Below are 14,457 nucleotides of genomic sequence, written 5' to 3'. Positions count from 1 at the left end.
ACACCCACTCCCTCAGTGAGGGCAGTGTTCCAACCTCCCTCAGCCCCGCCCCCTCTCCGCAGGTTACCATGGACTACAGAGGCTGCATTCTGAGGCCAGGGCGTTCCGAGAATGCCAAGGGCAGACATGATGACCTTAAATGATTTCCTCTTGTGTCAGTTTTGGTAAACTTTAGGAGCTAGGAAATGGTCCACTTGACAGAAATGTTCAAATTTACTGGCATTTCATATATTCTCTGCTCTAACATTGTCCTGACTCTTTCTGTATATTCTTTACTTATGTTTTTGTTTTCCTTAATCAAAGTGTGTCTTTTAAATCTTTTCAAAGAAGATTCTTTGGACTTACTAAATCACCTGAATTTTATACGTTTTCTGTTGTATTAAGTTCTGCTCTTATCTTTATTTAACTTTTTTCTATGTTCTCAGGGTTTATTGTTTTCATCTTCTGATGTCAATTAAAACACTTGGTTATTCATTTTAATAAATCTTTTTACCTATAAAAATTTGAACTTTTGAAGATTCCAGCTTACTTGTACGTTTCAAAGGGTCAGGTCCTCTCCACTGTTGCCGGCCTAAGGCTTAGTTCACCATATAGCAATGTATATATTGACCTATTTTCCCCTCGACTTTCTGTGATCCACTACATCTCACCTTTCTTTGCAGACAAGCCATTTGAAATACCCTTAACTTATTTCACAGCCAATAAGGCTTTGAAATAATGTTTATTTTTTAGAGAAATCTTCTTATATAATTAGGCAGAAAATCTGACCTGCCATAGTTTTCAAAACAGCATAATTTCACTCTTCTCAATGATTAATCTGTTGTATTACACAACCTTTGTGTATTTAGCTTTATCAATGACATGATCTTTAAAAATGTTTTAGAGATCCTACCAGTCTTTGAAAACATCCTCGTGCCTTGTTTCAGTTCCAGTTTTATGTATATTTTCTGCCTTGCACCCGATTATTCCTACATCTGATGGATGGCCTTGGGAATCTAATTCTGGTATTGATTGTTTTGGCTGATTGTCTCCCCTTATAGCTGCTTTCTTCATTATTGTGTAAATTTAGATCATGAGCTCATGTTTAGCTAAACAGCTGACCTTATAAGAGGCTTAGGTGTGAACGCTCGTAAGTTTCAGCAGAAAGTCGGCAAAGATTTATTTGTGTCCCTCCAATGAGTGGCCCTCAAGGACCCCGTTTTCTACAAGTGTTGGTCCAATACTCCCTCTAGAGGCAGGGGACTCAGACAGGGCTGCATTGCGGCCCCCGATCTGGGGCAGGGGCAGTGGGCGGCGTGTGGCCTGGGCAGGATCCTCTCCGCGTGTGTCCCAGGGACCCATCTGCCTGTGAGCCTCGGTCACCTGGCAGGAAGCTACGATGCCCAGACCTATGCTTAGCTGTGCAGCGAGGTGTACTGCGCGGACAGGTTCCACACACACTTCAAGTAAGAGGGCGGCCTGAGTGGAAAGGTGAGAGTTTGGGCAGCTGTGCAGACAAAGAAAGCGCCCTTTGGCCTGGGCCTAAATGCTTGTGACACTCCACTGGGCCTGCCGGGCTCTGAGGGCCCTGCCCTGGGCCCCCTGCTCCCCTGCCCTTTGTTCAGTCACAGCAGAGATGGCCACACCCACTCCCTCAGTGAGGGCAGTGTTCCAACCTCCCTCAGCCCCGCCCCCTCTCCGCAGGTTACCATGGACTACAGAGGCTGCATTCTGAGGCCAGGGCGTTCCGAGAATGCCAAGGGCAGACATGATGACCTTAAATGATTTCCTCTTGTGTCAGTTTTGGTAAACTTTAGGAGCTAGGAAATGGTCCACTTGACAGAAATGTTCAAATTTACTGGCATTTCATATATTCTCTGCTCTAACATTGTCCTGACTCTTTCTGTATATTCTTTACTTATGTTTTTGTTTTCCTTAATCAAAGTGTGTCTTTTAAATCTTTTCAAAGAAGATTCTTTGGACTTACTAAATCACCTGAATTTTATACGTTTTCTGTTGTATTAAGTTCTGCTCCTATCTTTATTTAACTTTTTTCTATGTTCTCAGGGTTTATTGTTTTCATCTTCTGATGTCAATTAAAACACTTGGTTATTCATTTTAATAAATCTTTTTACTTATAAAGATTTGAACTTTTGAAGATTCCAGCTTACTTGTACGTTTCTAAGGGTCAGGTCCTCTCCATTGTTGCCGGCCTAAGGCTTAGTTCACCATATAGCAATGTATATATTGACCTATTTTCCCCTCGACTTTCCGTGATCCACTACATCTCACCTTTCTTTGCAGACAAGCCATTTGAAACACCCTTAACTTATTTCACAGCCAATAAGGCTTTGAAATAATGTGTATTTTTTAGGGAAATCTTCTTATATAATTAGGCAGAAAATCTGACCTGCCATAGTTTTCAAAACAGCTTAACTTCACTCTTCTCAATGATTAATCTGTTGTATTACACAACCTTGGTGTATTTAGCTTTAGCAATGACATGTCCTTTAAAAATGTTTTAGAGATCCTACCAGTCTTTGAAAACATCCTCGTGCCTTGTTTCAGTTCCAGTTTATGTATATTTTCTGCCTTGCACCCGATTATTCCTACATCTGATGGATGGCCTTGGGAATCTAATTCTGGTATTGATTGTTTTGGCTGATTGTCTCCCCTTGTAGCTGCTTTCTTCATTATTGTGTAAATTTAGATCATGAGCTCATGTTTAGCTAAACAGCTGACCTTGTAAGAGGCTTAGTTGTGAACGCTCGTAAGTTTCAGAAGAAAGACGGCAAAGATTTATTTGTTTCCCTCCAATGAGTGGCCCTCAAGGACCCCGTTTTCTACAAGTGTTGGTCCAATACTCCCTCTAGAGGCAGGGGACTCAGACAGGGCTGCTTTGAGGCCCCCGATCTGGGGCAATGGCGGTTGGCGGCCTGTGGCCCGGGCAGGAGCCACTCCGCGTGTGTCCCAGGGACCCATCTGCCTGTGAGCCTCGGTCACCTGGCAGGAAGCTACGATGCCCAGACCTATGCTTAGCTGTGCAGCGAGGTGTACTGCGCGGACAGGTTCCACACACACTTCAAGTAAGAGGGCGGCCTGAGTGGAAAGGTGAGAGTTTGGGCAGCTGTGCAGACAAAGAAAGCGCCCTTTGGCCTGGGCCTAAATGCTTGTGACACTCCACTGGGCCTGCCGGGCTCTGAGGGCCCTGCCCTGGGCCCCCTGTTCCCCTGCCCTTTGTTCAGTCACAGCAGAGATGGCCACACCCACTCCCTCAGTGAGGGCAGTGTTCCAACCTCCCTCAGCCCCGCCCCCTCTCCGCAGGTTACCATGGACTACAGAGGCTGCATTCTGAGGCCAGGGCGTTCCGAGAATGCCAAGGGCAGACATGATGACCTTAAATGATTTCCTCTTGTGTCAGTTTTGGTAAACTTTAGGAGCTAGGAAATGGTCCACTTGACAGAAATGTTCAAATTTACTGGCATTTCATATATTCTCTGCTCTAACATTGTCCTGACTCTTTCTGTATATTCTTTACTTATGTTTTTGTTTTCCTTAATCAAACTGTGTCTTTTAAATCTTTTCAAAGAAGATTCTTTGGACTTACTAAATCACCTGAATTTTATACGTTTTCTGTTGTATTAAGTTCTGCTCATATCTTTATTTAACTTTTTTCTATGTTCTCAGGGTTTATTGTTTTCATCTTCTGATGTCAATTAAAACACTTGGTTATTCATTTTAATAAATCTTTTTACTTATAAAGATTTGAACTTTTGAAGATTCCAGCTTACTTGTACGTTTCTAAGGGTCAGGTCCTCTCCACTGTTGCCGGCCTAAGGCTTAGTTCACCATATAGCAATGTATATATTGACCTATTTTCCCCTCGACTTTCTGTGATCCACTACATCTCACCTTTCTTTGCAGACAAGCCATTTGAAACACCCTTAACTTATTTCACAGCCAATAAGGCTTTGAAATAATGTTTATTTTTTAGAGAAATCTTCTTATATAATTAGGCAGAAAATCTGACCTGCCATAGTTTTCAAAACAGCATAATTTCACTCTTCTCAATGATTAATCTGTTGTATTACACAACCTTTGTGTATTTAGCTTTATCAATGACATGATCTTTAAAAATGTTTTAGAGATCCTACCAGTCTTTGAAAACATCCTCGTGCCTTGTCTCAGTTCCAGTTTTATGTATATTTTCTGCCTTGCACCCGATTATTCCTACATCTGATGGATGGCCTTGGGAATCTAATTCTGGTATTGATTGTTTTGGCTGATTGTCTCCCCTTATAGCTGCTTTCTTCATTATTGTGTAAATTTAGATCATGAGCTCATGTTTAGCTAAACAGCTGACCTTATAAGAGGCTTAGGTGTGAACGCTCGTAAGTTTCAGCAGAAAGTCGGCAAAGATTTATTTGTGTCCCTCCAATGAGTGGCCCTCAAGGACCCCGTTTTCTACAAGTGTAGGTCCAATACTCCCTCTAGAGGCAGGGGACTCAGACAGGGCTGCATTGCGGCCCCCGATCTGGGGCAGGGGCAGTGGGCGGCGTGTGGCCCGGGCAGGATCCTCTCCGCGTGTGTCCCAGGGACCCATCTGCCTGTGAGCCTCGGTCACCTGGCAGGATGCTACGAAACCCAGACCTATGCTTAGCTGTGCAGCGAGGTGTACTGCGCGGACAGGTTCCACACACACTTCAAGTAAGAGGGCGGCCTGAGTGGAAAGGTGAGAGTTTGGGCAGCTGTGCAGACAAAGAAAGCGCCCTTTGGCCTGGGCCTAAATGCTTGTGACACTCCACTGGGCCTGCCGGGCTCTGAGGGCCCTGCCCTGGGCCCCCTGCTCCCCTGCCCTTTGTTCAGTCACAGCAGAGATGGCCACACCCACTCCCTCAGTGAGGGCAGTGTTCCAACCTCCCTCAGCCCCGCCCCCTCTCCGCAGGTTACCATGGACTACAGAGGCTGCATTCTGAGGCCAGGGCGTTCCGAGAATGCCAAGGGCAGACATGATGACCTTAAATGATTTCCTCTTGTGTCAGTTTTGGTAAACTTTAGGAGCAAGAAATGGTCCACTTGACAGAAATGTTCAAATTTACTGGCATTTCATATATTCTCTGCTCTAACATTGTCCTGACTCTTTCTGTATATTCTTTACTTATGTTTTTGTTTTCCTTAATCAAAGTGTGTCTTTTAAATCTTTTCAAAGAAGATTCTTTGGACTTACTAAATCACCTGAATTTTATACGTTTTCTGTTGTATTAAGTTCTGCTCCTATCTTTATTTAACTTTTTTCTATGTTCTCAGGGTTTATTGTTTTCATCTTCTGATGTCAATTAAAACACTTGGTTATTCATTTTAATAAATCTTTTTACTTATAAAAATTTGAACTTTTGAAGATTCCAGCTTACTTGTACGTTTCTAAGGGTCAGGTCCTCTCCACTGTTGCCGGCCTAAGGCTTAGTTCACCATATAGCAATGTATATATTGACCTATTTTCCCCTCGACTTTCTGTGATCCCCTACATCTCACCTTTCTTTGCAGACAAGCCATTTGAAACACCCTTAACTTATTTCACAGCCAATAAGGCTTTGAAATAATGTTTATTTTTTAGAGAAATCTTCTTATATAATTAGGCAGAAAATCTGACCTGCCATAGTTTTCAAAACAGCATAATTTCACTCTTCTCAATGATTAATCTGTTGTATTACACAACCTTTGTGTATTTAGCTTTATCAATGACATGATCTTTAAAAATGTTTTAGAGATCCTACCAGTCTTTGAAAACATCCTCGTGCCTTGTTTCAGTTCCAGTTTTATGTATATTTTCCTCCTTGCACCCGATTATTCCTACATCTGATGGATGGCCTTGGGAATCTAATTCTGGTATTGATTGTTTTGGCTGATTGTCTCCCCTTATAGCTGCTTTCTTCATTATTGTGTAAATTTAGATCATGAGCTCATGTTTAGCTAAACAGCTGACCTTGTAAGAGGTTTAGGTGTGAACGCTCGTAAGTTTCAGCAGAAAGTCGGCAAAGATTTATTTGTGTCCCTCCAATGAGTGGCCCTCAAGGACCCCGTTTTCTACAAGTGTTGGTCCAATACTCCCTCTAGAGGCAGGGGACTCAGACAGGGCTGCTTTGCCGCCCCCGATCTGGGGCAGGGGCAGTGGGCAGCCTGTGGCCCGGGCAGGAGCCACTCCGCGTGTGTCCCAGGGACCCATCTGCCTGTGAGCCTCGGTCACCTGGCAGGAAGCTACGATGCCCAGACCTATGCTTAGCTGTGCAGCGAGGTGTACTGCGCGGACAGGTTCCACACACACTTCAAGTAAGAGGGCGGCCTGAGTGGAAAGGTGAGAGTTTGGGCAGCTGTGCAGACAAAGAAAGCGCCCTTTGGCCTGGGCCTAAATGCTTGTGACACTCCACTGGGCCTGCCGGGCTCTGAGGGCCCTGCCCTGGGCCCCCTGCTCCCCTGCCCTTTGTTCAGTCACAGCAGAGATGGCCACACCCACTCCCTCAGTGAGGGCAGTGTTCCAACCTCCCTCAGCCCCGCCCCCTCTCCACAGGTTACCATGGACTACAGAGGCTGCATTCTGAGGCCAGGGTGTTCCGAGAATGCCAAGGGCAGACATGATGACCTTAAATGATTTCCTCTTGTGTCAGTTTTGGTAAACTTTAGGAGCTAGGAAATGGTCCACTTTATAGAAATGTTCAAATTTACTGGCATTTCATATATTCTCTGCTCTAACATTGTCCTGACTCTTTCTGTATATTCTTTACTTATGTTTTGGTTTTCCTTAATCAAACTGTGTCTTTTAAATCTTTTCAAAGAAGATTCTTTGGACTTACTAAATCACCTGAATTTTATACGTTTTCTGTTGTATTAAGTTCTGCTCTTATCTTTATTTAACTTTTTTCTATGTTCTCAGGGTTTATTGTTTTCATCTTCTGATGTCAATTAAAACACTTGGTTATTCATTTTAATAAATCTTTTTACCTATAAAAATTTGAACTTTTGAAGATTCCAGCTTAATTGTACGTTTCAAAGGGTCAGGTCCTCTCCACTGTTGCCGGCCTAAGGCTTAGTTCACCATATAGCAATGTATATATTGACCTATTTTCCCCTCGACTTTCTGTGATCCACTACATCTCACCTTTCTTTGCAGACAAGCCATTTGAAATACCCTTAACTTATTTCACAGCCAATAAGGCTTTGAAATAATGTGTATTTTTTAGAGAAATCTTCTTATATAATTAGGCAGAAAATCTGACCTGCCATAGTTTTCAAAACAGCATAATTTCACTCTTCTCAATGATTAATCTGTTGTATTACACAACCTTTGTGTATTTAGCTTTATCAATGACATGATCTTTAAAAATGTTTTAGAGATCCTACCAGTCTTTGAAAACATCCTCGTGCCTTGTTTCAGTTCCAGTTTTATGTATATTTTCTGCCTTGCACCCGATTATTCCTACATCTGATGGATGGCCTTGGGAATCTAATTCTGGTATTGATTGTTTTGGCTGATTGTCTCCCCTTATAGCTGCTTTCTTCATTATTGTGTAAATTTAGATCATGAGCTCATGTTTAGCTAAACAGCTGACCTTATAAGAGGCTTAGGTGTGAACGCTCGTAAGTTTCAGCAGAAAGTCGGCAAAGATTTATTTGTGTCCCTCCAATGAGTGGCCCTCAAGGACCCCGTTTTCTACAAGTGTTGGTCCAATACTCCCTCTAGAGGCAGGGGACTCAGACAGGGCTGCATTGCGGCCCCCGATCTGGGGCAGGGGCAGTGGGCGGCGTGTGGCCCGGGCAGGATCCTCTCCGCGTGTGTCCCAGGGACCCATCTGCCTGTGAGCCTCGGTCACCTGGCAGGAAGCTACGATACCCAGACCTATGCTTAGCTGTGCAGCGAGGTGTACTGCGCGGACAGGTTCCACACACACTTCAAGTAAGAGGGCGGCCTGAGTGGAAAGGTGAGAGTTTGGGCAGCTGTGCAGACAAAGAAAGCGCCCTTTGGCCTGGGCCTAAATGCTTGTGACACTCCACTGGGCCTGCCGGGCTCTGAGGGCCCTGCCCTGGGCCCCCTGCTCCCCTGCCCTTTGTTCAGTCACAGCAGAGATGGCCACACCCACTCCCTCAGTGAGGGCAGTGTTCCAACCTCCCTCAGCCCCGCCCCCTCTCCGCAGGTTACCATGGACTACAGAGGCTGCATTCTGAGGCCAGGGCGTTCCGAGAATGCCAAGGGCAGACATGATGACCTTAAATGATTTCCTCTTGTGTCAGTTTTGGTAAACTTTAGGAGCTAGGAAATGGTCCACTTGACAGAAATGTTCAAATTTACTGGCATTTCATATATTCTCTGCTCTAACATTGTCCTGACTCTTTCTGTATATTCTTTACTTATGTTTTTGTTTTCCTTAATCAAAGTGTGTCTTTTAAATCTTTTCAAAGAAGATTCTTTGGACTTACTAAATCACCTGAATTTTATACGTTTTCTGTTGTATTAAGTTCTGCTCCTATCTTTATTTAACTTTTTTCTATGTTCTCAGGGTTTATTGTTTTCATCTTCTGATGTCAATTAAAACACTTGGTTATTCATTTTAATAAATCTTTTTACTTATAAAGATTTGAACTTTTGAAGATTCCAGCTTACTTGTACGTTTCTAAGGGTCAGGTCCTCTCCATTGTTGCCGGCCTAAGGCTTAGTTCACCATATAGCAATGTATATATTGACCTATTTTCCCCTCGACTTTCCGTGATCCACTACATCTCACCTTTCTTTGCAGACAAGCCATTTGAAACACCCTTAACTTATTTCACAGCCAATAAGGCTTTGAAATAATGTGTATTTTTTAGGGAAATCTTCTTATATAATTAGGCAGAAAATCTGACCTGCCATAGTTTTCAAAACAGCTTAACTTCACTCTTCTCAATGATTAATCTGTTGTATTACACAACCTTGGTGTATTTAGCTTTAGCAATGACATGTCCTTTAAAAATGTTTTAGAGATCCTACCAGTCTTTGAAAACATCCTCGTGCCTTGTTTCAGTTCCAGTTTATGTATATTTTCTGCCTTGCACCCGATTATTCCTACATCTGATGGATGGCCTTGGGAATCTAATTCTGGTATTGATTGTTTTGGCTGATTGTCTCTCCTTGTAGCTGCTTTCTTCATTATTGTGTAAATTTAGATCATGAGCTCATGTTTAGCTAAACAGCTGACCTTGTAAGAGGCTTAGTTGTGAACGCTCGTAAGTTTCAGAAGAAAGACGGCAAAGATTTATTTGTTTCCCTCCAATGAGTGGCCCTCAAGGACCCCGTTTTCTACAAGTGTTGGTCCAATACTCCCTCTAGAGGCAGGGGACTCAGACAGGGCTGCTTTGAGGCCCCCGATCTGGGGCAATGGCGGTTGGCGGCCTGTGGCCCGGGCAGGAGCCACTCCGCGTGTGTCCCAGGGACCCATCTGCCTGTGAGCCTCGGTCACCTGGCAGGAAGCTACGATGCCCAGACCTATGCTTAGCTGTGCAGCGAGGTGTACTGCGCGGACAGGTTCCACACACACTTCAAGTAACAGGGCGGCCTGAGTGGAAAGGTGAGAGTTTGGGCAGCTGTGCAGACAAAGAAAGCGCCCTTTGGCCTGGGCCTAAATGCTTGTGACACTCCACTGGGCCTGCCGGGCTCTGAGGGCCCTGCCCTGGGCCCCCTGCTCCCCTGCCCTTTGTTCAGTCACAGCAGAGATGGCCACACCCACTCCCTCAGTGAGGGCAGTGTTCCAACCTCCCTCAGCCCCGCCCCCTCTCCGCAGGTTACCATGGACTACAGAGGCTGCATTCTGAGGCCAGGGCGTTCCGAGAATGCCAAGGGCAGACATGATGACCTTAAATGATTTCCTCTTGTGTCAGTTTTGGTAAACTTTAGGAGCTAGGAAATGGTCCACTTGACAGAAATGTTCAAATTTACTGGCATTTCATATATTCTCTGCTCTAACATTGTCCTGACTCTTTCTGTATATTCTTTACTTATGTTTTTGTTTTCCTTAATCAAACTGTGTCTTTTAAATCTTTTCAAAGAAGATTCTTTGGACTTACTAAATCACCTGAATTTTATACGTTTTCTGTTGTATTAAGTTCTGCTCATATCTTTATTTAACATTTTTCTATGTTCTCAGGGTTTATTGTTTTCATCTTCTGATGTCAATTAAAACACTTGGTTATTCATTTTAATAAATCTTTTTACTTATAAAGATTTGAACTTTTGAAGATTCCAGCTTACTTGTACGTTTCTAAGGGTCAGGTCCTCTCCACTGTTGCCGGCCTAAGGCTTAGTTCACCATATAGCAATGTATATATTGACCTATTTTCCCCTCGACTTTCTGTGATCCACTACATCTCACCTTTCTTTGCAGACAAGCCATTGGAAATACCCTTAACTTATTGCACAGCCAATAAGTCTTTGAAATAATGTGTATTTTGTAGAGAAATCTTCTTATATAATTAGGCAGAAAATCTGACCTGCCATAGTTTTCAAAACAGCATAATTTCACTCTTCTCAATGATTAATCTGTTGTATTACACAACCTTTGTGTATTTAGCTTTATCAATGACATGATCTTTAAAAATGTTTTAGAGATCCTACCAGTCTTTGAAAACATCCTCGTGCCTTGTTTCAGTTCCAGTTTTATGTATATTTTCTGCCTTGCACCCGATTATTCCTACATCTGATGGATGGCCTTGGGAATCTAATTCTGGTATTGATTGTTTTGGCTGATTATCTCCCCTTATAGCTGCTTTCTTCATTATTGTGTAAATTTAGATCATGAGCTCATGTTTAGCTAAACAGCTGACCTTATAAGAGGCTTAGGTGTGAACGCTCGTAAGTTTCAGCAGAAAGTCGGCAAAGATTTATTTGTGTCCCTCCAATGAGTGGCCCTCAAGGACCCCGTTTTCTACAAGTGTTGGTCCAATACTCCCTCTAGAGGCAGGGGACTCAGACAGGGCTGCATTGCGGCCCCCGATCTGGGGCAGGGGCAGTGGGCGGCGTGTGGCCCGGGCAGGATCCTCTCCGCGTGTGTCCCAGGGACCCATCTGCCTGTGAGCCTCGGTCACCTGGCAGGATGCTACGAAACCCAGACCTATGCTTAGCTGTGCAGCGAGGTGTACTGCGCGGACAGGTTCCACACACACTTCAAGTAAGAGGGCGGCCTGAGTGGAAAGGTGAGAGTTTGGGCAGCTGTGCAGACAAAGAAAGCGCCCTTTGGCCTGGGCCTAAATGCTTGTGACACTCCACTGGGCCTGCCGGGCTCTGAGGGCCCTGCCCTGGGCCCCCTGCTCCCCTGCCCTTTGTTCAGTCACAGCAGAGATGGCCACACCCACTCCCTCATTGAGGGCAGTGTTCCAACCTCCCTCAGCCCCGCCCCCTCTCCGCAGGTTACCATGGACTACAGAGGCTGCATTCTGAGGCCAGGGCGTTCCGAGAATGCCAAGGGCAGACATGATGACCTTAAATGATTTCCTCTTGTGTCAGTTTTGGTAAACTTTAGGAGCTAGGAAATGGTCCACTTGACAGAAATGTTCAAATTTACTGGCATTTCATATATTCTCTGCTCTAACATTGTCCTGACTCTTTCTGTATATTCTTTACTTATGTTTTTGTTTTCCTTAATCAAAGTGTGTCTTTTAAATCTTTTCAAAGAAGATTCTTTGGACTTACTAAATCACCTGAATTTTATACGTTTTCTGTTGTATTAAGTTCTGCTCCTATCTTTATTTAACTTTTTTCTATGTTCTCAGGGTTTATTGTTTTCATCTTCTGATGTCAATTAAAACACTTGGTTATTCATTTTAATAAATCTTTTTACTTATAAAGATTTGAACTTTTGAAGATTCCAGCTTACTTGTACGTTTCTAAGGGTCAGGTCCTCTCCATTGTTGCCGGCCTAAGGCTTAGTTCACCATATAGCAATGTATATATTGACCTATTTTCCCCTCGACTTTCCGTGATCCACTACATCTCACCTTTCTTTGCAGACAAGCCATTTGAAACACCCTTAACTTATTTCACAGCCAATAAGGCTTTGAAATAATGTGTATTTTTTATGGAAATCTTCTTATATAATTAGGCAGAAAATCTGACCTGCCATAGTTTTCAAAACAGCTTAACTTCACTCTTCTCAATGATTAATCTGTTGTATTACACAACCTTGGTGTATTTAGCTTTAGCAATGACATGTCCTTTAAAAATGTTTTAGAGATCCTACCAGTCTTTGAAAACATCCTCGTGCCTTGTTTCAGTTCCAGTTTATGTATATTTTCTGCCTTGCACCCGATTATTCCTACATCTGATGGATGGCCTTGGGAATCTAATTCTGGTATTGATTGTTTTGGCTGATTGTCTCCCCTTGTAGCTGCTTCCTTCATTATTGTGTAAATTTAGATCATGAGCTCATGTTTAGCTAAACAGCTGACCTTGTAAGAGGCTTAGTTGTGAACGCTCGTAAGTTTCAGAAGACAGACGGCAAAGATTTATTTGTTTCCCTCCAATGAGTGGCCCTCAAGGACCCCGTTTTCTACAAGTGTTGGTCCAATACTCCCTCTAGAGGCAGGGGACTCAGACAGGGCTGCTTTGAGGCCCCCGATCTGGGGCAATGGCGGTTGGCGGCCTGTGGCCCGGGCAGGAGCCACTCCGCGTGTGTCCCAGGGACCCATCTGCCTGTGAGCCTCGGTCACCTGGCAGGAAGCTACGATGCCCAGACCTATGCTTAGCTGTGCAGCGAGGTGTACTGCGCGGACAGGTTCCACACACACTTCAAGTAAGAGGGCGGCCTGAGTGGAAAGGTGAGAGTTTGGGCAGCTGTGCAGACAAAGAAAGCGCACTTTGGCCTGGGCCTAAATGCTTGTGACACTCCACTGGGCCTGCCGGGCTCTGAGGGCCCTGCCCTGGGCCCCCTGCTCCCCTGCCCTTTGTTCAGTCACAGCAGAGATGGCCACACCCACTCCCTCAGTGAGGGCAGTGTTCCAACCTCCCTCAGCCCCGCCCCCTCTCCGCAGGTTACCATGGACTACAGAGGCTGCATTCTGAGGCCAGGGCGTTCCGAGAATGCCAAGGGCAGACATGATGACCTTAAATGATTTCCTCTTGTGTCAGTTTTGGTAAACTTTAGGAGCTAGGAAATGGTCCACTTGACAGAAATGTTCAAATTTACTGGCATTTCATATATTCTCTGCTCAAACATTGTCCTGACTCTTTCTGTATATTCTTTACTTATGTTTTTGTTTTCCTTAATCAAAGTGTGTCTTTTAAATCTTTTCAAAGAAGATTCTTTGGACTTACTAAATCACCTGAATTTTATACGTTTTCTGTTGTATTAAGTTCTGCTCATATCTTTATTTAACTTTTTTCTATGTTCTCAGGGTTTATTGTTTTCATCTTCTGATGTCAATTAAAACACTTGGTTATTCATTTTAATAAATCTTTTTACTTATAAAAATTTGAACTTTTGAAGATTCCAGCTTACTTGTACGTTTCAAAGGGTCAGGTCCTCTCCACTGTTGCCGGCCTAAGGCTTAGTTCACCATATAGCAATGTATATATTGACCTATTTTCCCCTCGACTTTCTGTGATCCACTACATCTCACCTTTCTTTGCAGACAAGCCATTTGAAACACCCTTAACTTATTTCACAGCCAATAAGGCTTTGAAATAATGTTTATTTTTTAGAGAAATCTTCTTATATAATTAGGCAGAAAATCTGACCTGCCATAGTTTTCAAAACAGCATAATTTCACTCTTCTCAATGATTAATCTGTTGTATTACACAACCTTTGTGTATTTAGCTTTATCAATGACATGATCTTTAAAAATGTTTTAGAGATCCTACCAGTCTTTGAAAACATCCTCGTGCCTTGTTTCAGTTCCAGTTTTATGTATATTTTCCTCCTTGCACCCGATTATTCTTACATCTGATGGATGGCCTTGGGAATCTAATTCTGGTATTGATTGTTTTGGCTGATTGTCTCCCCTTATAGCTGCTTTCTTCATTATTGTGTAAATTTAGATCATGAGCTCATGTTTAGCTAAACAGCTGACCTTGTAAGAGGTTTAGGTGTGAACGCTCGTAAGTTTCAGCAGAAAGTCGGCAAAGATTTATTTGTGTCCCTCCAATGAGTGGCCCTCAAGGACCCCGTTTTCTACAAGTGTTGGTCCAATACTCCCTCTAGAGGCAGGGGACTCAGACAGGGCTGCTTTGCCGCCCCCGATCTGGGGCAGGGGCAGTGGGCAGCCTGTGGCCCGGGCAGGAGCCTCTCCGCGTGTGTCCCAGGGACCCATCTGCCTGTGAGCCTCGGTCACCTGGCAGGAAGCTACGATGCCCAGACCTATGCTTAGCTGTGCAGCGAGGTGTACTGCGCGGACAGGTTCCACACACACTTCAAGTAAGAGGGCGGCCTGAGTGGAAAGGTGAGAGTTTGGGCAGCTGTGCA

The sequence above is a fragment of the Mesoplodon mirus genome (genome assembly GCF_964341445.2).
Source record: "Mesoplodon mirus genome assembly, chromosome: 1".
NCBI lineage: Eukaryota > Metazoa > Chordata > Mammalia > Artiodactyla > Ziphiidae > Mesoplodon > Mesoplodon mirus.
Note: the sequence above shows the minus strand (reverse complement) of the source record.